Source organism: Dendrobates tinctorius, unplaced genomic scaffold (assembly GCF_039654945.1).
Source record: "Dendrobates tinctorius isolate UK_male_01 unplaced genomic scaffold, ASM3965494v1 ptg000250l, whole genome shotgun sequence".
Lineage (NCBI taxonomy): Eukaryota > Metazoa > Chordata > Amphibia > Anura > Dendrobatidae > Dendrobates > Dendrobates tinctorius.
This window is the reverse complement of record NW_027361917.1, coordinates 20,726,234-20,753,310: the sequence shown is the minus strand read 5'-3', so window position 1 is coordinate 20,753,310 and position 27,077 is coordinate 20,726,234. Positions and strand designations below refer to the sequence as shown.

General features: G+C 42.3%; 1 long non-coding RNA gene across 1 annotated transcript; it reads left to right on the top strand.

Annotated features, from left to right (window-relative positions):
• The first annotated feature begins 50 nt into the window (after positions 1-50).
• LOC141063370 (uncharacterized) lies at positions 51-27,077 on the top strand. Its single transcript, XR_012224861.1, has 2 exons — positions 51-197; positions 26,626-27,077. It is a non-coding gene; the product is annotated as an uncharacterized lncRNA (long non-coding RNA).

Below are 27,077 nucleotides of genomic sequence, written 5' to 3'. Positions count from 1 at the left end.
CATTGGACCCTTAGCAATTACACCACTTATTGGAAAGCAGAACAGCTCTTGGATCACGCTGATTTTCCCTTTTCTCTCTTTAGTGTGAAGTTAGTAGCTGACTTCATCCGGAAATCTACCTTATTTGTTACTGGCTGAATGATCTTCTCATTACAAAGCTCTGTCACCCATTAACCCTTGCAGTTACATATGCTAAGGTGAGTCCTTTGTAAATCTTGATGGGGTTTGCGTTAATAGGGTTAATATCTGTGCAGAGAGCAGCTCTGCTGTGTCTAGATCTCCTTTCTCTGAATGCAGATTTGATTCATTAGGAAATGCAATAATTCAGTGTAATGTCTACCATACTAACCTCAGATTGTCATGGTAGGCAACAGTTGAAATGTGATCATGTTTTGCAAATCAAGGGAAGAAAAGTTTTGATGAGACTGTGTAATTGACTGGACACAATGTCACATAACACATTCAGATATAGCAGAGCTGAGTGAGATATTAGACTCTGGATTCTTTTTTATTCTGCATCATTTTCATGACATTTAGGGGTAAATCAGAGACAAAATATCTATCTATCAATGTGAATTAAATCACCAGATACATGATATTACTGAGTCCTAAATGCCAAACTCAGCTGTGCTAGAGCTACACACACTACATGATCTAAAGTGTCATAGATGATGCTTTCATTCAATGTGGGACATTTTGCCCTATATATATATATATATATATATATATATATATATATATATATATATATAATTTATTTTATTTATTTTTCATTGAAAACAAGTTATCAATTTGCCTGAATGGTTTCATTCACATTACCATGCCATATTTGCACACATGGTTGTTTTCAATACTTTTTTTTCCCAATGGATCTGTCTCAGTACTGTTTTTAACCCTTAGAAGTCAAATGGCTAAATTGAAGGCAGTAAATTACAGGTTTGCATAGTTTATAATAGTTATTTTTAGTTTTCATAATCCATATTCTTGCAACATTACAAAAACAGCCAAATAGTACTTAACTTTTTAACATACAAAAGAAGAAATATGGGTGAAAAATAGATGTCAGAACTAGAGTTGAGCGAATTTGTTCGGATTCGGTTCTGAATGTGATCGGCATCAAATATTGTTTTTACATTATTCGGCGAACATAGCCGAACGTCATTAGAGTCAATGGGAGTACTGTAGAAATTACCGAATATGTTCGGAACCGATCATCAAACATACATTCAGCACGAATAGGGTTTACTTGTTTACTGTTAACGATATCTATAACTTTGTATGTAACCCCCTTCTCATGTACAGCACCATGGAATTAATGACGCTATATAAATAAATAATAATAATAATAATGTGGCCCGAATGCGTCAAATTCAGATTCAGTGACTGAATCTGAACAAATTTGCTCATCTCTGGTCAGAACACAATAAAGAAGAAAAGATAATAAACAGAAGCAAAAACTATCAAGAAAAGTCTCTATTATGTATTTTTATAAGCAGGTGAATGGGTCCTAGTATGTCATCTTTGCTATCCACTAGTTGCCCAAATCTGAGACTTTTCAAGGTTGTCAGATGTTTCCATGCAGAAATCTATGTATATGCTGCAGAAGTAATCACTATAAATGCATGGATGGATTTTTCCATTCCATAAATTTTTGTAAACAATCTACTTTATATGAATGTGATGCATCATAATTTTGGTGCAATTTTCTATCAGATTGAGCTCTACGGATGAAAAACATCACACCAGGAGAGATGCTTAAAAAATGTACATAATCTGTACCCCAAAAAAAGTGTTGTAAAACTTATGTATTAAAGGCATTTTTTATACCTCCGAAAGGAAGCATCTGGCTGCTGCCTTGCTATTTAAAAAAATATAGGAAAAAAAGGCAACATTATACACTAGGAAACAAAAAAGAAACCTGGCTGTCTGTTAAACAGGTCTTTGACATAATATATCTCCGATTTATATCACAGCAAACATTGGCATAAAGTTATGCGCCTGTGGCATTAATGATCAACCGAACCAGAAGATCTCAATGAGATTTCATAATTCACTGTAGTAAATTCCTGATCATGTTTCCATTGGAACATTGCGCTTCTGGCAGTACCTGGATAAACAATTGTACTTCTTTTCTTTGTGTTTGAACAAGCTCAATCGAAGATTTATGACACAATGATATCACTGTCAAAAGAAAATAATAGTAGAATCCATGTCCAAAATACTTTACTATAAGCTTACTGTTTTCTGCTGTGATGGTACTGCAACACCTATGTTAGGCCAGTTTCACATTTGCGCTTCAGGGCGCAGCGACGGCCTGCGCACGGCCGCCGCTAAGCTCCGCCCCTGCCACGCCTCCGCCGGTAGCTCCACCTCTGGGCGCATGACGCTGCATGCGTCATGCGTCCCCTATCTTTATCACTGAGGATGCAGGCCGTGCGCAATATGCGTTTGGCGGCGCCTGCGTCCTTTTGACGGTGAGCCGACCAGGGCCAAACGCAACCTGTTGCAATTTGGTTGCGCACGGCGCACCGTCAAAAGGACGCAGGCACCGCCAAACGCATTCTGCGCACGGCCTGCGTCCTCAGTGATAAAGATAGGGGACGCATGACGCATGCAGCGTCATGCGCCCGGAGGCGGAGCTACCGGCGGAGGCGCAGCAGGGGGCGGGGCTTAGCGGCGGCCGTGCGCAGGCCGCGTCTCCGCCCTGAAGCGCAAATGTGAAACCGGCCTTAGAAAAAGAGGATGACTAGCCACATTTGTCAACTAGATGCCAACGACTACACTTGAACATTGCCTTTGGCATGACAGTAATCATCCCCCAACGTGTTATTTTCCGCTAGGAGATAGAGAAATGAGATTAGGATCAGAGATGAGCTGATCGTTTGAAATTCAATTTTGCCGGTGTTGCCAAATTTTAGGCGAAAATTTGACTCGAATCGCAATACTGAAAAGCCTTTAATTGTCCAGAAAATATGTATATAACACTATTTGTATGGCAGTAAACAGAGATATACAGAGTCCTACTGACTCTGTATGTCAGACAGCCTTTTTTTTTTAGAAGTGCTGTTTTCTGTGCTCCTAGAGGAAAGCTGGGTTCATGATTAGACATGAGCGGACCCATGGAAGTTCAGGTTCATCCGAACTTTAGTTCGTTCAGGTACCAGAATTGTACCTGCACTTGAACCTGAACCCAAACCCCATAGAAATGAATGGGGACATGAACTTTGGAGCTGGAAAAATATCTCACTATCTCTTCCCCGAACTATAAGGGTATGTTTCCATGGTCCGGATTACATCAGTATTAGCTGTGGATTGAACGTTGCATACAGTCGCAGCGTTTAATCCGCAGCATCCAGATGTTACAGCATAGTGGAGGGGATTTTAAGAAATCACATCTCCACTATCCATACTAAAAAGTGGGTGACACACCCACGAATCTGGACATGCGGCACATTTTTATAGAATGCAGCATGTATATTTATCTTGCAGAGACGCTCCGTCTTCGCAAGATAAATATTACAGTCTATGGATATGATGCGGTGATTCCGCATGTGTTCAATGGACACTTGCGGAATCACCGCACGTAGATAGGGGTGCGGCACTTTGGGCGGAGTGAGCTTTCCGCTGTGTCCAAAGCGCTGGCAATACGGAAAGTGGAAACATACCCTTAGGCTATGTGCCCACGTTGCGTGTTAAAACACACACTGAAAACCGGACTCCTTCCCAGAAATCGTGCATTTTTTTCCGCGCGATTTCACCGTGATTTTGTTCGCGATTTTGCCGCGATTTTCTCAAGCACTTTCCAAGCGTTTTGAAGCATCGCTTGGAAAGTGATTGACAGGTTGATCACACTCCTCAAACATAGTGTTTGACAAGTGTGACCAGGTTTTTACTATTGAGGCCGCCTATGCGGCCTCAATAGTAAAAGATAAAATGTTAAAAATGATAAAAAAATAAAAAATCGGGGTATATTTACCTTCCCACGTCCCGCATTGCCATCCCGGGCTTCAGCGTTCCCAGTAATGCCTTGCGAGACCTGTAATGTTGGTCTCGCGTTACTATAGCGATCTTGCGAGACCGCTAGAGTCACGCGAGACTACGTCATCACAGGACCTTGCCGCAAGGCATTACTGGGAACGCTGAGGCCGGGAATGCAGCGCGGGACGCCGGAAGGTAAATATACCCCAATTTTTTATTCTTTTTTTTACAGGGGTATGGTACCCAGGGCCTGGAGGACAGTCTCCTCTCCTCCACACCGTGGGTACCAACCGCACATGAGACGCTTAACTTCCCGCATGGTGGGCATAGCCACATGCGGGAAGTAAGAGATTCTCATGCATTCCTATGGGTGCGGAATCACGGCAATTCTTTGCGATTCCGCACAAAAGAATGACCATTCTGCGATTTTATCCGCGATGCGATTCCGCCGCTGAAAAAAGCGCAGCATTAGCACAGCATGTGCGGAATGCCATAGGAATGCATGGGGGCGTTCTGTACACGATTTTTAAATGTTTTTGCAGCGTTTTCGCGCCAAAAATCGCGGCAAAAACGCTTAAAAATCGCATCGTGGGCACACAGCCTTAGACGGACTTCTAAGAGAAGTTCGTGTTCAGAGTTCAGCACCAGATGCTGTACAAACTCCGAATTTTGGGTTCGCTCATCTCTATCCATGATATGGAGTTTCAGAAGTTTTGTGATATACATTACCATCAGAATTAGGATTTTCTTTCTATTTTGTAGTGGACTTACATGTTTCAAAGCACAAGAAAGTATTTTTCAATGTTACTTACATAAGGGACATTAATACCTTGCTCTCTTCACTTTTATGGCAATCAATATTTATTCTTTATTCAATCTCATATCAAAAGCTCTGAATGGTCACATATTTTGTCTCTGGACTTATTGATTTGTATTTCTTACAACCCAATAAAAGCAAATAAATAACCTCTAGGCTGGAACAATACAGTATGCGGTCACTTGTATTTTACTTTCTATCTTGTATATGCTTTAACCACTCTCAAGACAAAGATAATATAAAAAATATCTTATGTCCAGGAGGATGTTTTCAGGTCACTACATGTCTGGAGAGACCACTAGGGGGAGCGTCATGCATTAACATTGTTAGGGTATGTGCACATATTCAGGAATTGGCAGTGCTTTGGACGTGCGTTAAAAGCACTGCTGGCTATTGAACACAGGTGTATCCGCATGTGTTCACTGATCCAGAAGGATTCACTGCGTCCAATATATTGTAAGGGAGAAATTTATCTTGCAGAGGCTCGCATCTCCGCAAGATAAACAGACATGCTGCGGTCTGGAAAGACGCGTCACATGTCCGTCTCTGCGGGTGATCCACAGGTGTCTCTTGATGCATAGTGGGCATGGGATTTCTTGAAATCCCATCCACTATGCTGTGACATCTGGATGCTGTGGGTTGGATGCTGCACAAGTATGCAGCGTCCAACCCGCATCATTTACTGATCATGTGCACGTACCCTAAAGGCCCTTTTACATTTAGCAATGCACCAGCGATCCGACGAGCGATCCGACCCGGTCAGGATCGCTGGTGCATCGTTAAATAATCGCTAGTGAGCTTTCATACAGAAAGATCTCACAGTGATGCAGCAGCGACGCAGCGCACGATACTCACCTTTGACACACAGCGATCCTGACGTCCTCCCGCCCGCCTCCACGCGTCGCTCGTCTCACACAGCAGAAAGACGACGAGAAATGGAGCCGCCCGATCTCGCGCGATCAGCGATGGACAGCGGGGGAGCTGGTCGGAGGTAAGTATCACACATAGCCATATCGCTAGCGATATCGCTATAACGTCACAAAATCAGTGACGTTTTAGCGATATTGCTAGCGATATCACTATGTGTAAAACCCCCTTTACAGTACCCTCTGAAGAAAAAAAAAATAGTTGCTCTTCAGCTCCTCCTAGTGGTGGTTGCAGACTTGCAGAATTTTATTATTTGAAGAAAAGCGCAACAGCTTAAACAGCATTCAGTCGAAAAGGAACACGAGTGTCAATCTACCCTTATTGTTCCAGTCATGGTCACCATTAGAATTTTAAAGACTTATAAATTAAAATAGATATTTCCAAACTAATTTTTAAATTTCTAAAGGGCCCGTTACACATAGCGATATCGCTAGCAATATCGCTGTAACGTCACTGGTTTTGTGACGTAACAGCGATATTGCTAGCGATATCGCTACATGTGATACTTACCTCCGACCGGCTCCCCCGCTGGTTATCGCTGATCGCGCGAGAAGGTCCTGGATCATTTCTCGTTAGGTGCTTCCTGCTGGGCCTCCTGTGGTGCCGACGAGCGACGCGTGGACGCGGGTGGCAGGACGTCAGGATCGCCGCATCTGACAGGTAAGTAGCGACCCCCGACCCCTGCTATATCGCTGGTGAGATCTGCCTGTGTGGCAGCTCTCTAGCGACTACTTATAGATGCACCAGCGATCCATATCGTTGTCGGGGTCGCTGGTGCATCGCTAAGTGTAACGGTACCCTAAGGCTCTGACATTGTAAGTACATTCAGCATAAGTGATAAGAAAGAATAAAAACTACAAAAGTATACATGCATCCAGTGAATGCCAAAAGAATGTCCTACAGGTATATGCTGGGAATATACACTCACTGGCCACTTTATTAGGTACACCTGTCCAACTGTGTGTTAAGACTTAATTTCTAATCAGCCAATCACATGGCGGCAACTCAGTGCATTTAGGCATGTAGACATGGTCAAGACAATCTCCTGCAGTTCAAACCGAGCATCAGTATGGGGAAGAAAGGTGATTTGAGTGCCTTTGAACGTGGCATGATTGTTGGTGCCAGAAGGGCTGGTCTGAGTATTTCAGAAACTGCTGATCTACTGGGATTTTCACGCACAACCATCTCTAGGGTTTACAGAGAATGGTCCGAAAAAGAAAAAAAAACCAGTGAGCGGCAGTTCTGTGGCCGGAAATGCCTTGTTGATGCCAGAGGTCAGAGGAGAATGGGCATACTGGTTCGAGCTGATAGAAAGGCAACAGTGACTCAAATTGCCACCCGTTACAACCAAGGTAGGCAGAAGAGCATCTCTGAACGCACAGTGCGTCGAACTTTGAGGCAGATGGGCTACAGCAGCAGAAGACCACACTGGGTACCACTCCTCTCAGCTAAGAACAGGCATCTGATGGCTACTTTCAGCAGGATAATGCGCCATGTCATAAAGCTCGATTCATCTCAGATTGGTTTCTTGAACATGACAATGAGTTCACTGTACTCAAATGGCCTCCTCAGTCACCAGATCTCAATCCAATAGAGCGTCTTTGGGATGTGGTGGAACGGGAGATTCGCATCAGGGATGTGCAGCCGACAAATCTGCGCCAACTGTGTGATGCCATCATGTCAATATGGTCCAAAATCTCTGAGGAATGCTTCCAGCACCTTGTTGAATCTCTGCCACGAAGAATTGAGGCAGTTCTGAAGGCAAAAGGGGGTCCAACCCGTTACTAGCATGGTGTACCTAATAAAGTGGCCAGTGAGTGTATGTTTTTTATTGTAGGCACAAGCGCACTGTACTGCACTTTCCTAGACAAACGGATACATAAAAAATATAAAAATATCAACGTTATAAAGTCCAAAATAAATTGTAGTTCAATTAGTAACAGCAAATCAACCAGTATGAGCTAGAAAATTAGTACCCTCTAGAACACACGCTCCCTGAAGAAAATTTGACGAAACATGCGTTTGGGTGGAGGGTAATGCTGCCAGATCCCGCAACAACACATTCAACCTCAATTGGATCCTCACCTGTATAGGTAATCTAAAATACCGCTTTTTCTATTTTTGTATACCACATCAATATTTAGTAACTCCAATAGTTACCATTGTGGAGATATATGATTAGGCACTTGTACCTTTTCTTCACATAAATGTGCTTAATATTTTTGGAGGCACTTATATGGTTTTTCTATGATTGGAATTTCTGTTACTTATATGGGTATTTGGCTCTAGGTGAATTGGATTTATATTGATGCTTGGTTCTCCTTGCTATATTTGTGTGTTATATAAACTGTTTACATGTGGTGTACCGGCATTATTTTCCCTCACTTAAAGAGGCATCTTGTGTATGACGTAATTTTAATTGGTTCATTTATTTTTAATTTTTTGGTATTAAAAATAAATATTTTTAAACTAACGCATTTGTACAAGTGTTTTTTATGCGTTTTCTAGAGTGTACTAATTTTCTAGCTCATACTGGTTAATTTGCTGCCCCACATAAAAAATATGTAACATATTTTATGATGGAAGTCAGTGGTTGAGTGAAGAATCTGCTGAGTTTTGGGGTACCAGTTAATATTTAACAAGAACTACTGGATCTTTAAAAGAGGGTTTATTACAATCAAGGTATTTACAATGACATATATAAGGGAAGTCTAACAAAGAGGAAAGGGTACAAATAAAGGGAAGTGGTAATAGGAGAGGGTAGTAGAAGCTGGGATGTGGGAAGAGAGATAGATATCTGATCTTTACATATATATTAAACCAATACACATCCTCAACCAGATACAAGCCATGACTCCACCCTTGTTCCGGTATCCTTTGCAGTAGAGCGTCCAATCATCTTCTGGTAATATGAGAAATTATGATTATAGTGGTCATCATTTTTCTCTAGATGGTCTACTTAGACCTCTTTCACACTTCAGTTTTTTGCATCAGTTCAAATCCGCCAAAAAGTCAGACAAGCGGATCCGTTGTCAACTGATGTGAACGGATGGCACAGGATCCGTTTCCAGACGGATCCTGAAAATGAGGAAATTTAAAGGAACCGCTGGGAGAGAGAGAGAGAGAGAATTTTTTTTTTTGTCCAGCACCCAGAAAGAATTTCGGGTTAAATGAGTGTCTGGAGGAACCCGCCAGAGAAAAAAACGTTGCAAGCTCCGTTTTGAAATCTTTGAGGATGGTGACGGACAGCAACTTTTGGCGGATCCTCAAAAAAAACGGATGCAATGGACAGCAATCCGTCACAATCCGCCATTAATGGAAGTCATTGGGGAAAAAAACGGATCCTCAAAAGAAAATTGAGGATCCGTTTTTTTCAAAACCTGGCGGATTGTGACTGATTGTAAAAAACTGAAGTGTGAAAGAGGCCTTAGGATAAAGTCCTGGTGTCAAAAGGCCTGAGGGCCAGAAACTAGATGTCCATCTGAAGAACAATGGCTTGTACTTCACCTCCACATGAAATGTGTGTCACAGATAAGATGTTCAATTCAGTTGCTACTCCCAACACCACAGGGGTTATGTATCCTCCAAGAGGTTGGAGACACAATGTCCATCTACAATGTAGATTCTCTTTATTCTATTAAAAGAACAAAGGACTCCACACCCCAGGAACTTGTGGGACCACATTTTACAGCTAATGGTCAATTCCTTTGATGTAAAGCTGGAGTCACACATTTGCGACTTACCAGCGATCCTGACAATGATTTCAACGTGTCAGGATCGCTGATAAGTTGCTATGTGATCGCTGGTGAGCTGTCACACAGCTTCACCAGCAATCAGCACAGCGACGCCGAGCGCGCGGTGTCGCTGTGTTCGTTAGTTACCAGCACGCTGATGCAGGGAGCTGGTAACTAACGTACACATCGGGTATCCAAGGGACGTGCATCCCTTAGATACCCGATGTGTATGTTAGTTACCTGCTCCCTGCATCAGCGCGCTGGTAACTAACGTACACATCGGGTATCTAAGGGACGCACGTCCCTTGGATACCCGATGTGTACGTTAGTTACCAGCTGATCGCTGGTCTCCCGCCTGTCACACGCAGTGATGCGTGCTGGCCAGCAGGAGATCAGCAACGAAAGAAATGTCCAGAGGTTTCTTGCAGCGATCAGCGATACCGGCAGGGGGGCCGGTCGCTGAGCGCTGTCACAGACAGCGATCTCGCTGGTGAGATTGCTGTTGTGTAACAAAACTTGTGACTCAGCAGAAATCTCGCTAGCGAGATTGCTATGTGTGACGGGGCCTTAAGTCTTAGCTGTTATGCAGAGATCATGGAGCCAATTGAATGTTCACTGCTCTTATAGTACATAAGGCTGATTTCACATTTGCTGACAGAGGGCTGCAGACTTCCTCCGTGAAGCCCCGCCCCCGCCACGCCTCCTCCGGTTAGCTCCGCTTATTTCTGCATGCGGCTTCCTGTGGCCTGCGCACCCTATCTTTAACATTGGGTATGCAGGTCGTGCTGTAGTATGCGGATGCCGCTGCATGCGTTGTTTTGATGGTGCAGCGACCCGCATAGATTGCATAGAACTCAAACAGAGGCTGCACAGACATCTGTCTGGGATGATTTAGCAAATCCTGCTTTGAGCAGGGGGGTTGGGCCAGATGGCCCAGGAGGTCCCTTCCAACTCTACGATTCTATGATTGTATGATTCTATGATTGCATCATGTTGGAATTTTATGCAGGCGCCGCATCATCAAAACGACGCATGTGGTGGCATCCACATACTGCGGCACGACCTGTGTACCCAGTGTTAAAGATAGGGTACACAGGCCGCAGGAAGCCGCATGCAGAAATAGGCGGAGCTAGCTGGAGGAGGCACGATGGGGGCGGGGCTTCACGGAGGAAGTCCGCAGCCCTCCGACAGCAAATGTGAAACTAGCCTAAAATGTCCATGATGGCTTCCAACATACGCCCCTTTGTGTCTGAATGACACATAACTGTTAAGAGGCTACCATTCCATAATCCTCTTCACCACTGTAGTCGATTCTTCTTGTTTCATGGGCAAGGAGTCGCATTACACATTCACTCACCAGCCGCAACATTCACTCAAAATAATAAATTTCATTACAGCTTGATTTCTAAAAGGACATTGAAAGAGGAATACAAATACAAAAAAAAATATAAATCAAATAGTACATGAATGAACAGCACACAAGAACACCAGCTATCGATTTCATTATCTTTTCTTTAGGACACCTATTGCTGTTAGGATTTTCCTATTTGTATTTTTCTGGAGTCATACAGTCTTTCCTACTGTGCCCTCTTCTGTCACAGTTCTCACATATTAGCATTTTCTCTAACTCAATGGGACTTTGTACTTTATTTTTGTGTCACATGATGCAATTTTAACAGCGGTTTGTTCTTTCCCATTTAAGATCCGAATCTTCTTATATACAGTAGGTAACGGGTTACATAGCACACGTATATTTGTAGCAGGAACAAAATTAGAGAAATAATGAGATAGTCGGATAGATTAAATAATTCAGAATGTCAATTGCTGCTTTTGAATAACCAAATATTACCTCCCACCAATAACCCTTAGCATGGTTTTCCAATAGATAGGTAACCACCATTAATTCATTTTGATCATGATATTTGCTAGTTATACTTTGAGACAATCCCCTTCTGCTTTGAATATATCTAATAAATCCAGAATATGAATAGTTCCCAACAATGTATCCCATGTGACTTATGCTGCTGCACATGGTATCTGTAGATAAGGGGTGTTACACCGCTCCGCCATACTCACCCGGCCTCCGCTCCCACGCCGCAGTTGCCCTCCGCTCCCACGCCGCAGCCTCTCTCCACCCGACGGCCGCGGCGGTCACCTGAGACAGGCCCGCGACCGATGCCTTCCCTGCATGCTATGCGCATGCGCCATAGGCCGCGGCCGCGCCTCCTTCCTGCTTCTTATGCTCCGGCTGTGCCCTGACCCGGAAGCACCTTTGGACCAATGGCTGACCAGACGGGGCCATATCAGGCCGCTTCCCCCTGAGGGAGGCGCCTGATCGTTGTGTTTCCTGACACTCTGGCCTCGCTCCATCGTGCACACTCTGCTCCTGCAGTTCCTGTCTCGGCTGCTCCTCACAGCAGCTTCTCAGTCCTGCTACCCGTGTTCCTGATTACCTCCTACTCCAGTCCTGCCTTGTGTTCCTGCCGTCCTACTCCAGTCCTGCCTTCAGTGTTCCTGCCGTCCTACTCCAGTCCTGCCTTGTGTTCCTGCCGTCCTACTCCAGTCCTGCCTTCAGTGTTCCTGCCGTCCTACTCCAGTCCTGCCTTCAGTGTTCCTGTCGTCCTACTCCAGTCCTGTCTTCAGTGCTCCTGCCGTCCTACTCCAGTCTCAGTCTTACTCCGGTCCATCCTGAGCCGCCCCTCTCGGTACCGGCTACCGTGGTACTCGAACCCCTGGGCCTGCTCCTAACGGTCCCTGTATAGGGGTCGGTTCCACCTGGCAGCTCGCCCGGGGTCCCTCGGTGCCACGGTCCAGAGGGTCCACTCTCGGAGTTCCCGCTCCTGACCACCCGCGCTAACAAGGGGTATCCAATGCCCCGTTAAAACATGGTCTTTCACCAGTTTTTAGATACAGGTTAATCCATGTAGAAAAAACTTCTTGACAGTTAGAGTGATCAATGAGTGGAACAGGTGGCCACGAGAGGTGGTGAGTTCTCCTTCAATGGAAGTCTTCAAACAGAGGCTGGATAGACATCTGTCTGGGATGATTTAGCGAATCCTGCTTTGAGCAGGTGGTTGGACCAGATGACCCAGGAGGTCCCTTCCAACTCTACGCTTCTATGATTCTATAAGAACATGTTCCATAAAAGTAGTTTATGAATCAAATTGCCATTAAATCATAGCTCATCCAGGATTCAAATTTGATAACCTATTTTATGCTCCATTGTAGATTCTGGAAATAAAGAACAAGAGCAGCATCAGATTCTTAGCAGTTGTAATCTATATATTGTTTCTTATACAACAATTAAAAATAAATCAATAAATAAAACTTGGAAAAATAAAGAATTTCTAAAAATAAAATTGTAATTACAAAAATTCTAACACCATTTCATCTCTGGCATTGCATAGTAATTGTTACACTTACGCCCCTTTGATACCCAAACATGGTATTAAACAAAAAGAAAGGGAGAAAAAAAAATAGAATTTATATATGAGGTAAGAAAAATGTCAAATTAATGATTACGGTCGTAAAAAAAAAATATTTCTGAGGAGCAAGAATATGTAAAAGAAAAAAAAAATAATACTGTGACTCAATGCATTGCACAGGAGGACATAAAGCAGACAAACATAAAACAATTAGGGTAACTCAACTTTATCTGTCTCGTGATGAATAAAGATGAATAAAGTGGTCAAGCTCGATCTGCAGATTTCATATGGAAACCTCAGTTTTGTACTAGTTGGCACTATCATGTAAACTAATTATCCAACTTCAAGTCCTGATTGAAGACTATTAAGCCCCCGTCTCACATAGCGAGATCGCTGTTGTGTCACCGATTTTGTGCGTCGGCGCACCATCAAAAGGGCACATGCGCCGGCAAAAGCATACCAGCGCATGGCCTGCGTACCCAATGCTAAAGATAGGGTACACAGGTCGCATGCAGCATCATGCGCTCATAGGAGGAGCCGACCGGAGGGGGTGCGGCAGGGGGCGGAGCTGCACGGCGGCCGTACGCTGCGCCTCCTAACGCAACTGTGAAAGTAGCCTTAGAGACTGTATACATTGCTCTTTGTTAAACAATTGACAATTAGCTGCATCCAGTTGACTCTCCAGGCTTGAAATTAACTTCTCCATTTGACTATTTTTCGGTTCTAAAGAACAAACCTGAGCTGCATGTGATGAAAGGCTCAGTCTACACTCCTTCAATTGTTCCTCCCAACTTTCTATTTCTCACAGCTAATTCATTTACATCTGATTGCAAACCATGTATTTCACTAGTTGTATTATGTCAGAAATTTCAACAACAGAGTCACTAATTTTGTCTGTGTCCTCCTTCACTTGTAGCCTTTGCTTCCACCAATTTGCTTCTTTGAATTCAGCCAATTCTTTCATCTAAGGCCTCTTTCACACTTCAGTTTTTTACAATCAGTCACAATCCGCCAGGTTTTGAAAAAAACGGATCCGCAATTTTCTTTTGAGGATCCGTTTTTTTCCCCATTGACTTCCAATATTGGCGGATTGTGACGGATTGCCGTCCGTTGCATCCGTTTTTTTTGAGGATCCACCAAAAGTTGCTGTCCGTCACCATCCTCAAAGATTTCAAAACGGAGCTTGCAACGTTTTTTTCTCTGGTGGATCCTCCAGACACTGATTTAACCCGAAATTCTTTCTGAGTGCCGGACAAAAAAAAATTCTCTCTCTCTCTCTCTCTCTCCTTTTCCAGGCTGCGATTCCTTTAAAATTCTTCATTTCTCGGATCCGTAAAAAAAAACGGACAGGTGGCATCCGTTGTCATCAGTACTAAAACGGATCCGCCATCCGTCCTTTTGGCGGATTTTGACTGATGCAAAAAACTGAAGTGTGAAAGAGGCCTTAAACAACACTGAAACTTCATTGCTTAACTTTTCCTTTTTCAATTTCTTGCTAAGCACTTTAATATTTAACTTATTAATAAAGATTTTACATTGGGCTATCACGTATTGGACTTCCAAAGATTTATCGACACTGACATGGTAAACAGCAGAGGTGTACGACTTCACAAACTTTCCACAAACTCCATTTTCATCAACAAACTGAAACTAGAAAAATAAACTACAAAGTGAAGGAACTAAAAACTAGACCTTAAACTACAAACTTCCCAAACGTGTAAACTTTTTGCTCCAATACTCCTACACTTGGCAAACACAGATCCAATCCGAATCTGATATAACTTATTGTCCCAAATACAAGAGATATTTCCCTTTTGCTAAATATATCCGACAACAAACTGTCAATACAACACAATACACTACTTGATACACAAGCACACAAAATAATCTACTATGAAATTCTTTACCCAACAATATTTTCTTTTAAACCAAGATCCAGATTCCTTGAATCTTTGGTTTGCACACCTCTTCCAAATGTGGAATAAAGCAGATTCATTTCTTCCGGACTCTCTGTGGAATTTAATCACAGTCCCATCTGGGGTGCCAAATGAAGAATCTGTTGAGTTTTGGGGTGTCAGTTAATAGTAATTAAATAGAACTACTGGATCTGTAAAGAGAGGGTTTATTACAAACAAGGCATTTACAATGACATACATAAGGGAAGTCTAACTAAGAGGCAAGGGTAGAATTAAAGGGAAGAGGTAATAGGAAAGGGTAGTAGAAGCTGGGATATAGGAAGAGAGAGATATAAATCTGATCCTTGCATATATATTAAACCAATACACATCCACATCCACATACATGCCATGACTCCACCCTTGTTCCGGTATCCTTTGCAGTAGAGTGTCCAATCATCTTCTGGTAATATGAGAAATTATGATTATAGTGGTCATCATTTTCCTCTAGATGGCCTACTTAGGATAAAGTCCTGGTGTCAAAAGGCCCGAGGGCCAGAAACTAGATGTCCATCTGAAGAACAATGGCTTGTACTTCACCTCCACATGACATGTGTGTCACAGATAAGATGTTCAATTCAGGAGCAATAGCTTATACTCCCAACACCACAGGGGTTATGTATCCTCCAAGAGGTTGGAGACACAATGTCCACCATCTACAATGTAGATTCCCTTTATTCTATTAAAAGAACAAAGGATTCCACACCCCAGGAACTTGTGTGTCTACAATTTACTGCTAATGGTCAATTCCTTTGATGTAAAGGCCCCGTCTCACTAAGCAATCTCGGTAGCGAGATTGCTGCTGAGTCACAACTTTTGTGACGTAACAGTGATCTCACCAGCGAGATCGCTGTGTGTGACAGCGATCAGCGAGCGGCCCCCCTGCCGGTATCGCTGATCGCTGCAAGAAACCTCTGGACATTTCTTTGGTCGCTGGTCTCCCGCTGGCCAGCACGCATCGCTGTGTGTGACAGGCGGGAGACCAGCGATCAGGTGTAAAAAAATAATAAAAAAAAATAAAAAATATAGTTATTCTCACCTTCCGATGTCCCGTTCAGCCATCCTGCCTCTCTCCACGCTCCGGTCCCAGTGATCCTTTGCATGAATGACCGCGAGACTTTGTTATCCCGCGAGACCGTGACATCTCGCGGTCATTCGTGCAAAGGATCACTGGGACCGGAGCGTGGAGAGAGGCAGGATGGCTGAACGGGACGTCGGAAGGTGAGAATAACTATGTTTTTTATTTTGATACTATTTTCTACAGCGATAGCCAGCGATGCCGGGCGCTCGGCATCGCTGTGCTGATCGCTGGTGAAGCTGTCTGTGTGACAGCTCACCAGCGATCACATAGCGACTTACCAGCGATCCTGACACCTTCATATCGGTGTCGGGATTGCTGGTGAGTCGCTTAGTGTAACGGGGCCTTAAGTCTTAGCTGTTATGCAGAGATCATGGAGTCAGTTGAATATTCATTGCTCTTATAGTACATAAAATGGCCTTGTTGGATTCCAACATTGATATATACCACTATACACTTCCAATAGAAGGAAAAAACAGAATTCAAACAGCGCCTGTATAATGATACAGCCAACCTTAATGCGATAATATACAATGTACATGAAATAAAGGTGTTTGTAATAACTAGCCTTAATGGAATAACTAGTGCAGTCACTGATCACTCTTTTATCATACATTTCTGCAGTTGTCAGAACCATCAGGAACATTTAGATGCAAAAGAGTACATGATATTTATTGGTCTACTATTTTCACACTCTGGAGAGCTATGTCAATGCTACATCCTTATCAAGATTCAAGATTCAAGATTCAAAGAAGCTTTATTAGCAGGATTAAATACACATTAGTTCTGCCAAAGCAGGTGTACAGAAGGGAATAGGGACTGTATGGATGTTGGGTAGGAGCTGTAGGAAAGGTTGATGGGGCAGATCCAGGATGGGGCTATAGAAGTCCATGGCATAGGGAAGGTGGATGGGGGCCTGGGGGCAGATCCAGGATGAGGCTATAGAAGTCCATGGCATAGGGAAGGTGGATGGGGGATTGGGGCATATCATAAATAACTCTGTCACACTATGCCACTTTTCAGCAAGCAGCTATGATAAATGTATCCTTACTATATCCATATGGATGAAATGTAAGAAACTTCTTTTTTTTGCTACAGGTCATAAAATACTGTATATTGCGGATGCTAGTCAAGAGCTTTATTCACAATTCTGGTTACTCTTGAAAAGAGAAGAAAAGCTTGTCTTCAGGCGCATTCTGCACTTCTAACCCAAACTCCTACAGTATAATGCAGTGAGATTCCCTAAATTAGGATTAGGATAGGAGATTGCTCTGCAATGTAAAGTCTTCATCTCTGAGAATGCAAATCACAAACCAAGATCTGTAGGACATTTACAATTGTTAACCCCTTAACGACCGCTGATATGCCTTTTAACGGCGGTCATTAAGGGTACTTAAACCACAGCGCCATTAATTAATGGCACTGTGGAGAAAGTAAATAGCGCCCCCCAGTGTCGGATTTTCTCCAGGGTCTTTGCTGCCGGGTGTAGCCGAGACCCTAGAGAACATGAATCGGGTTGGTTTTTACCGACCCCGTTTTTGCGATTACCGTTATTAACCCTATAACGGCGTACGCAAAGAAAAAAGACGCAATTTTGCATTAAATTTCCCTCTCCTCTGATGTGATCGCACATCAGAGGAGAGAGAAATAGGGTCCCAGATTCCCTCCCCGTACCTCCCGGTGGTCCTGTGTCCCCTCCCGGTGGTCCTGTGTTCCGCCGGCATTCTCCGGTGGGCGCCGCCATCTTGGATCCGGAAGTAAATGGCAGGCGCATGCGCAGTGCGCCCGCCTCGAATCTGCCAAGTGGCAGATTCCATTCATTCATTTTGATTACTGTGATAAACTAGCACAGTGATCAAAATAAAAAAATAGTAAATAAAACCCCGTTTGTCACCCCTTTATGTAAATATAATGAAATACAGAAATAAATTTATTTTCAATTTTCCATTAGGGTTAAGGCTAGGGTTAGGGTTAGAATTAGGGATAGGGTTAGAATTAGGGATGGGGTTAGAATTAGGGTTAGAATTGGGGTTAGGGTTAGAATTAGGGTTAGGGTTAGAATTAGGGATAGGGTTGGAATTAGGGTTAGGGTTGCAATTAGGGTTAGAATTAGGGTTATAATTAAGGTTAGGGTTAGAATTAGGTTAGAATTAGGGTTAGGGTTGGAATTGGAATGGGAAGGGAAGCAAAAGGCCAGAAAAAGCCATACATCTGACAAATGCTATTGAGAACTCTGCCTTTAGAAATGGGAGGAAAGAACAAAGACAAAAAATCTAAATAATAAAAATATTGGAGAAAGAGAAACCAATCACAAACTAAAAATCTAAATAATAAAAATATTGGAGAAAGAGAAACCAATCACAAACTAAAATGTTTCTATACTAATGCACAAAGCATGGACAACAAACAAGGTTAATTGGAACTACTAACGCAGGAAAAGAAATATGATGTAATTGGAATCACTGAAACTTGGTGGGACAATACATATGATTGGAATACAAGACTAGAAGGATACAACTTATTTGCAAGAAACAGACTTGATAAACGAGGAGGAGGTGTCGCATTGTATGTTATAAACGTGTATATCTGCACAGAGATTGAAGCTTCAGAGACAGGGAGTTCTATAGAGACTGGGAGTTTTGTAGAAACTGTTTGGGTAAGAATACAAGGACAGAACAATGGAAAGGACACCATTGTAGGCATTTACTACAGACCGCCTGTGCAAGTTGACGATATGGATGAACTCTTTATGCATCAAATGGCCAAGTTCTCCAAAAAATATGACATAGTTGTCATGGGAGATTTCAACTATCCAGACATTTGTTGGGAATCTCTCTCAGGCAAACTAACAGGTCAAGAAAATTCTTATCCTCTCTTGCTGACAACTTTATCTTCCAAAAGGTAGGGGAGAAAGCAAGGGGATCTGCTACCTTGGATCTAATCCTTATAAACAGGGAGGAAATGGTTGAGGAGGTAAAAGTGGCTGGGACCCTAGGAGGTAGCGACCATGCTATTTTAGAATTTTGGATAACTAGAGGAGGAAGACCTGTGAAGACTCAGATGTCAAGGTTAGATTTCAGAAAGGCAGATTTTAAGGGATTCAGAAAGAGAATTGGAGCGATCCAATGGCTAGATATCCTTAAGGACAAAAAAGTCCAGGAAGGATGGGAAATCTTGAAAAATGAAATTCTAAAAGCCCAATTGTTAACAATTCCGAAAAGAGGGAAGAATAGGAAGCATTTAAGGAAACCAGGATGGATGAACACAGAACTTAAGCACATGCTAAAAAGGAAGAAAGAAATGTTTATGAAATGGAAAGAGGGAGGCATATCTAAAGAAGAACATAATGCTGTCTGCAGAACCAGCAGGGCACAAATCAGATTACCTAAAGCTGACAATGAATTGAGGCTTGCAAGAGACGTCAAAAGCAATAATAAAGGATTTTGGGGATATGTCAAAAGTAAAAGAAAAGTCAAAGATGCTATAGGATTTTTACAGGATGAAAATTATGAAATGGTAAGACAGGATGTTGAGAAGACTGAACTTTTAAATTCCTATTTTGCATCGGTTTTCTCTCAGAAAGGAAATGTAACAACTGTTCTTCACTGTCCTATTAAGGGAATAGAAGAATCCAGGATATCTATAAACAGAAATATAGTGAGGAAACACTTAGCTAACCTAAATGAATTCAAGTCTCCAGGTCCAGATGAATTACACCCCAGAGTACTGAATGAGATAGCAGAAGAAATTTTTGAACCCCTCTCCATAATCTTTGAAAATTCTTGGAGAACAGGAGAAGTCCCAGAAAACTGGAGAAGAGCAAATGTTGTTCCTATCTTCAAAAAGGGGAAGAAGGTGGACCCATGAAACTATAGGCCGGTGAGTCTGACTTCTATACCAGGAAAGATCTTTGAACAAATTATTAAACAACATGTATGTAAGCACCTGGATAAGAATGAAGTGATTAAACAGAGTCAGCATGGGTTTGTAACTAATAAGTCATGCCAGACTAACTTAATTTCCTTCTATGACAGAATCACTGATTGGATGGATCAGGGAAATGCTGTAGATATAGTATATCTTGACTTCAGCAAAGCATTTGACAAAGTATCTCACACAATCCTTATTGAAAAAATGACTAAGTATGGAATGGACAAGGCAACTGTTAGGTGGATTCAAAACTGACTTAGTGATAGGACCCAAAGAGTGGTCATAAATGGCTGCACATCTTGTTGGAAGAATGTCTCAAGTGGGGTACCACAGGGCTCTGTCCTGGGCCCTGTATTGTTCAACATCTTTATCAACAATTTAGATGAAGGAATTGAGGGTAAACTGATTAAATTTGCTGATGACACAAAGCTAGGAGGGATAGCTAATACTAGAGAAGAGAGAGAGAAGATTCAAAAAGATATAAATAAACTGGAGCAGTGGGCAGCAACTATCAGAATGGTTTTTAACAGGGAAAAATGCAAAGTACTACATCTGGGCAATAAAAATGAAAAAAGCATATACAGATTGGGAGAAATAAGGCTAAGCAACAGCACATGTGAAAAAGACTTGGGTATACTAATAGATCACAGACTGAATATGAGTCAACAGTGTGATGCAGCAGCAAAAAAGGCATATGCAATTCTAGGATGTATTAACAGAAGCATACAGTCTAGATCACGTGAAGTCATTATTGCCCTCTACTTCTCTTTGGTCAGACCTCATCTGGAATCCTGTGTCCAGTTCTGGGCGCCACATTTTAAAAAAGACATCAACAAACTGGAGCAAGTTCAGAAAAGAGCGACCAGAATGGTGACCGATCTGCAAACCCTGTCTTATGAGGAAAGGTTGCATGATTTGGGAATGTTTAGCTTGCAAAAGAGAAGACTGAGAGGAGACTTAATAGCTGTCTACAAATATCTCTGGACTACTGCAACTCTCTTCTGATCGGTCTCCCTCTTACCAAACTTTCTCCTCTCCAATCCATCTTGAATGCGGCAGCCAGGGTCATATTTCTGTCCAGCCGCTTCACCGATGCCTCCATCTTGTGCCAGTCATTACACTGGCTACCTATTCGCTACAGGGTCCAGTATAAACTCATCTCTCTCACCCACAAAGCTCTCCACTGTTCTGCACCGCCTTATATCTCCTCTCTCGTCTCTGTCTATCGCCCTACACGTGCCCTCCGTTCTACAAATGACCTAAGACTAACATCCCCCGTAATCCGAACCTCGCACCTCCGTCTCCAAGACTTCTCTCGTGCTGCTCCAGCTCTCTGGAATGCACTTCCCCAGATGATCAGACTGATACCTAGCCCTGACCTATTCAAGCGCGCTTTGAAAACCCATCTCTTCAAACAAGCCTACCACATCAACTGCTCAGCAAGCAAACTTTGCCCTGTTCCCTCCTTCCAAATATTATTCTGAATCTGCACCCTACTATTCATCTGTCTCCACACCCTTCATGCACATGATAACTGCATTTGATACTTGTCTATTGCACTTAAACACATGGGCTGATGACCGGATCATGCAGCTTTATATGAAAATCCCTATTATAATTGCCAGACCTGAATTAACAAGCATTTCTCACCTACTGTGTCCCCCCATTTCCTTGTAGATTGTAAGCTTGCGAGCAGGGACCTCACTCCTAATGTCACTGTTTGAATTGTCTTAACTTGTATTGAATTTATTGTCTGTACATGTCCCCGCTTAATTGTAAAGTGCTGCGGAATATGTTGGCGATATATAAATAAAAATTATTATTATTATTATTATTATCTCAAGGGCTGTCACATTGTACAAGGATCATCTGTATTCTCATTTGCACCAGGAAAGACTAGAAACAATGGAATGAAACTAAATTTGAGGAGACACAGATTAGATATTAGAAAAAACTTTTCCACAGTTAGAGTGATCCATGAGTGGAACTGGCTGCCACGAGAGGTGGTGAGTTTTCCTTCAATAGAAGTCTTCAAACAGAGGCTGGACAGACATCTGTCTGGGATGATTTAGTGAATCCTGCTTTGAGCAGGGGGTTGGACCAGATGGCCCAGGAGGTCCCTTCCAACTCTACGATTCTATGATTCTATGAATTAGGATTAGGGTTGGGATTAGAGTTAGGGCTGCGATTAGGGTTAGGGTTGGAATCAGGGTTAGGGTTGGAGCAAGAATTGAGGGGTTTTTCACTATTTACCAACTTTGGGGGTCTAATTTCTCATGTTACCCTTGGTAAAATAAAAAATTTGGGGGCTAAAAATACAGGAAAGATGTATATCTTTGTACCGTGTTAGCCAGTGGATAGAAAAGTATTCAGGATTGAGAGTCCTCAGTAGTTGATACCTTTTAATGGCTAACTGAAAAGATGGTAATACATTGCAAGCTTTCGAGACTACTCAGGTCTCTTCCTCAGGCTACACTAATACAAAATCTGAAGTCACATATTTATGCACAATACAGCCTAGAAAAAATGCAATAGATAAGACAAGTGACGTGAAGCAGAACTATCAATATGGGAGAGGGAGAAACATAAATATAAACATTGGACCAGTTCATAGATAAGGAGTCCGGATGTTTTATGGTCCTCTGATTGGGGTCTAGTTCTGTGTTGCCCCGCAAGGTTTTAAAAGGAAATTCCTTAATTGATGTAAAAAGACATAAATCCATGCGACACATTCATTCCAGCACTGAGAGTGTCAAAGTTCGTCATAAATTTGTACTCTGGGGCTAAAAATAATCATTTTTGTGGAAAAAAAAAGATTTTTTTATTTTCACGACTCTGCGTTATAAATTTCTGTGAAGCAGTTGGGGGTTCAAAATGCTCACCACACATCTATATAAGCTCCTTGGGGGTCTAGTTTCCACAATGGGGTCACTTGTGGGGGGTTTCTACTGTTTAGGCACATTGGTGGCTCTGCAAACGCAACATGACGCCCGCAGAACATTCCATTAAAGTCTGCATTCCAAAATTGCGTTCCTTCCCTTCCGAGCTCTCCCATGTGCCCAAACAGTGCTCCCCCCCCACATATGGGGTATCAGCGTACTCAGGACAAATTGCACAACTTTGGGGGTCCAATTTCTCCTGTTACCCTTGGGAAAATCAAAACTAGCGGGCTAAAAATCATTTTTGTGGAAAAAAAAGATTTTATATTTACACGGCTCTGTGTTATAAACTTCTGTGAAGCACTTGGGGGTTCAAAGTGCTCATCACACATCTAGAAAAGCTCCTTGGGGGGTCTAGTTTCCAAAATGGGGTCACTTGTGGGGGTTTTCTACTGTTTAAGGTACATCCCAGGCTCTGCAAATGCAACAAGACGCCCGCAGAACATTCCTTCAAAGTCTGCATTCCAAAATGGTGTTCCTTCCCTTCCAAGCTCTCCCATGTGCCCAAACAGTGGTTCCCCCCACATATGGGGTATCAGCATACTCAGGACAAATTGCACAACAACTTTGTGGGTCGAATTTCTCCTGTTATCCTTGGGAATATAAAAAATAGCGGGCTAAAAATCATTTTTGTGGAAAAAAAAGATTTTTTATTTTCACGGCTCTGTGTTATAAATTTATGTGAAGCAGTTGGGGGTTCAAAGTGCTCACCAAACATCTAGATAAGCTCCTTGGGGGGTCTAGTTTCCAAAATGGGGTCACTTGTGGGGGATTTCTACTGTTTAGGCACATCGGTGGCTATGCAAACGCAACATGACGCCCGCAGAACATTCCATCAAAGTCTTTATTCCAAAATGGTGTTCCTTCCCTTCCGAGCTCTCCCATGTGCCCAAACAGTGGTTCCCCCCCACATCTGGGATATCAGCATACTCAGGACAAATTTCACAACAATGTTGGGGGTCCAATTTCTCCTGCAACCCTTGGGAAAATCAAAAATAGTGGGCTAAAAATCATTTTTGTGAAAAAAAAAAGATTTTTTATTTTCACAGCTCTGCGTTATAAACTTCTGTGAAGCACTTGGGGGTTCAAAGTGCTCACCACACATCTAGACAAGCTCCTTGGGGGGGTCTAGTTTCCAAAATGGGGTCACTTGTGGGGGGTTTCTACTGTTTAGGCACATCAGGTGCTCTCCAAATGCAGCATGGCATCCAATCTCAATTCCAGCCAATTCTGCATTGAAAAAGTCAAACGCTGCTCTGTCCCTTCTGAGTTCTACCGTGGGCCCAAACAGTAGTTTTCCCCCACATATAGAGTATGGGCATACTCAGGACAAATTGCACAAAAACTTTGGGGGTCTAATTTCTCCTTTTACCCTTGTAAAAATAAAAATTTGGGGCGAAAAGATAATTTTTGTGGAAAAAAAAAAGATTTTTTTATTTTCACGGCTCTACGTTATAGACTTCTGTGAAGCTCTTGGAGGTTCAAAGTGCTCATCACACATCTAGATAAGTTCCTTAAGGGGTCTAGTTTCCAAAATGGGGTCACTTGTTGGGGGTTTCCACTGTTTAGGCACATCAGGGGTTCTCTAAACGCAACATGGCGTCTGATTTCAATTCCAGCCAATTCTGCATTGCAAAAGTCAAACAGCGCTCCTTTCCTTGCGAGCTCTGCCGTGCGCCCAAAAAGTGGTTTACCCCCACAGATGGGGTATCGGCGTATTCAGGAGAAATTGCACAACAAATTTTGTGGTTCATTTTCTCTTTTAACACTTGTGAAAAAATGGTTCTGAAGTAAATTTTTTGCAAAAAAAGGTTAAATGTTAATTTTTTCCATCCATATTGCTTCAGTTCCTGTGAACCAAGTAAAGGGTTAATAAACTTCTTGAATATTGTTTTGAGCACCTTGAGGGGTCCGGTTTTTAGAACGGTGTCACTTTTGGGTATTTTCTGTCATGTTCACCCCTCAAAGTGACTTCAAATGTGAGGTGGTCTCTAAAAAAACTTTTAACCCTTATAACTTTCGAATAAGAAAAAAATTTGTTTCCAAAATTGTGCTGATGTAAAGTAGACATGTGGGAAATGTTATTTAATAAGAAATTTGTTTGACATATCTCTCTGATTTAAGGGCATAAAAATGTAAATTTTGAAAATTGCAAAATTTTCAAAATTTTCACCATATTTCCATTTTTTTCAGAAATAAACACAAGTCATAGTGAAGAAATTTTACCACAAACATGAAGTACAATATATCATGAAAAAACAATCTCAGAATCACCGGGATCCATGGAAGCATTTCAGAGTTATAACCTCATAAAGTGACAGTGGTCAGAATTGTAAAAATTGGCCCGGTCATTAAGCTGCAAAATGGCTCTGTCACTAAGGGGTTAATTCAGATTTGATTAAATTACAGAGGTTTTCTGATTGCTATAAAACACTAAGGTACAGAGTCATTAAAATGTTTGAAAGAAAGACTGTCCTCGTTTCCCATGTGTGGCTGAGATCAAGGATCCTGAATCCTCCATTCCACCGCAGTCCAGTCAGTTGGAATAGGAACCTAAAAAAGCACTGGCATCAAAATTTTTACCCTGATATTATATGGCACTGTGTACATACAATTGCTTATTTTGCCTTTCTATGCAGTTAAATCTTGTCTTTACCATCAGGTCTATGACATCCCGTGATTAAAAACTGACAAGCTGAATTCTTCTCACCTCTGTGTAGAAAAAGGAAGTCTCTTTTCCATGCATAAGTTATCATTAGAACTGCAATTCTAATCACTGCAAAGTCCCTGGCAGGGGGCGGAGCAGAGCAGCTGTGTCCTGAGTTGAAGAGGAGGTACAGCTGGGCTGTCTGAGACTTTATAGTGATGTAGAATTGTAGTTCTAAGGCTTGTTTCAGACTAGCGCATTTTACATGCAGCGCACGCCGCCGCTAAGCCCCACCCCCTGCCTGCCCCGTCCCGTCATTTCCTCCTACTATTGCACACGGCTGCATGCGATCTGCACAACCTATCTTTAGCATAGGGTGCGCAGACCATGTGCTGGCCGTGCGCTAGTAGGATTTTTGCGTGTGCCGCGCACTTTTGAAGGTGCGCCGGTGTGCGCCGAACGCACCATATTGCATTTTGGTGCGCTCGGCGCACCTTTCAAAGTGCGCAGCGCATGCAAAAATCCTACTAGCGCACGGCCAGCGCACCCTATGCTAAAGATACGGTGCACAGATCGTATGCAGCCATGTGCGATAGTAGGAGGAAATGACCGGACGGGGCGGGGCTTAGCGGCGGCATGCGCTGCCTGTAAAATGCGCTAGTCTGAAACCAGCCTAATATTGACTCATGCAGGGAAAAACAACTTCCTGTTTCTACATGAAGCATACAAGGATTCAGTTAGTCTGTTTTTAATCAGGTTATATCATAGGCCTAATGGAAAAGAGAATAATTAACTCCGTAGAAGGGCAAAATGAGCAATTGTAAGTACACAGTGCTATTTAATACGATAATTGCAATATATCAAGAGGATACAAACTTTGATGGGAGAGCTTCTCTAAGTCATCAATATGGCCCACATACATTTATTATTTCTTATTTAAAACATCTGAAATTCCTTTTTGTCAACACAGTTAACATCTTGCTCATATATCCATCATATGTAGATCTCATGTTATAATTTTAGTGTAACATCATTTTTATTACAAGAGTCTAGCATGTAACCACATCCGCAGGACAACTTGCCAAAGTGCCTATAATCCTGACTTGTGCTAACATGGACTTTTTAAATAGTACCGGCTGCCAATTTTATCAATTTGTTTATAGCTCTCATAACATTTATGTAATCTGTTTTTCAGCGCCTTGTTCCTGTGAAAAGTGAGAAGTGTGTCTTCACAATCCTGGATTAAACCTTGATTTGGACTAGTTGTTTGGAGAGTAAAGTGTTCAACTTCTGATCTGAGAAGAGGTTACTGATACCTAAACCCAGCGGTTACATAGATTAGAGATCCGGCACTGTACGTAGAGCTTGTTACCGAGGTTTGGTATATATGTTTATAGGAAAATGCATTCTTACTAATATATACAGTATATAACAGTATATAACATCTGCAAGGAATTTGTATGTTCTCCCCGTGTTTGCATTGGTTTCCTCCAGGTTTTCTGGTTTCTTCCCACTCTTCAAAGACATACTGATAGGGAGTTTAGATTGTGAGCCCCAATGGGGACAGTGATGAAAATGTATGTAAAGCGCTGTGGAATTAATGGCGTTATATAAGTGAGTAAAATAAATAAATAAATAAAAACTATA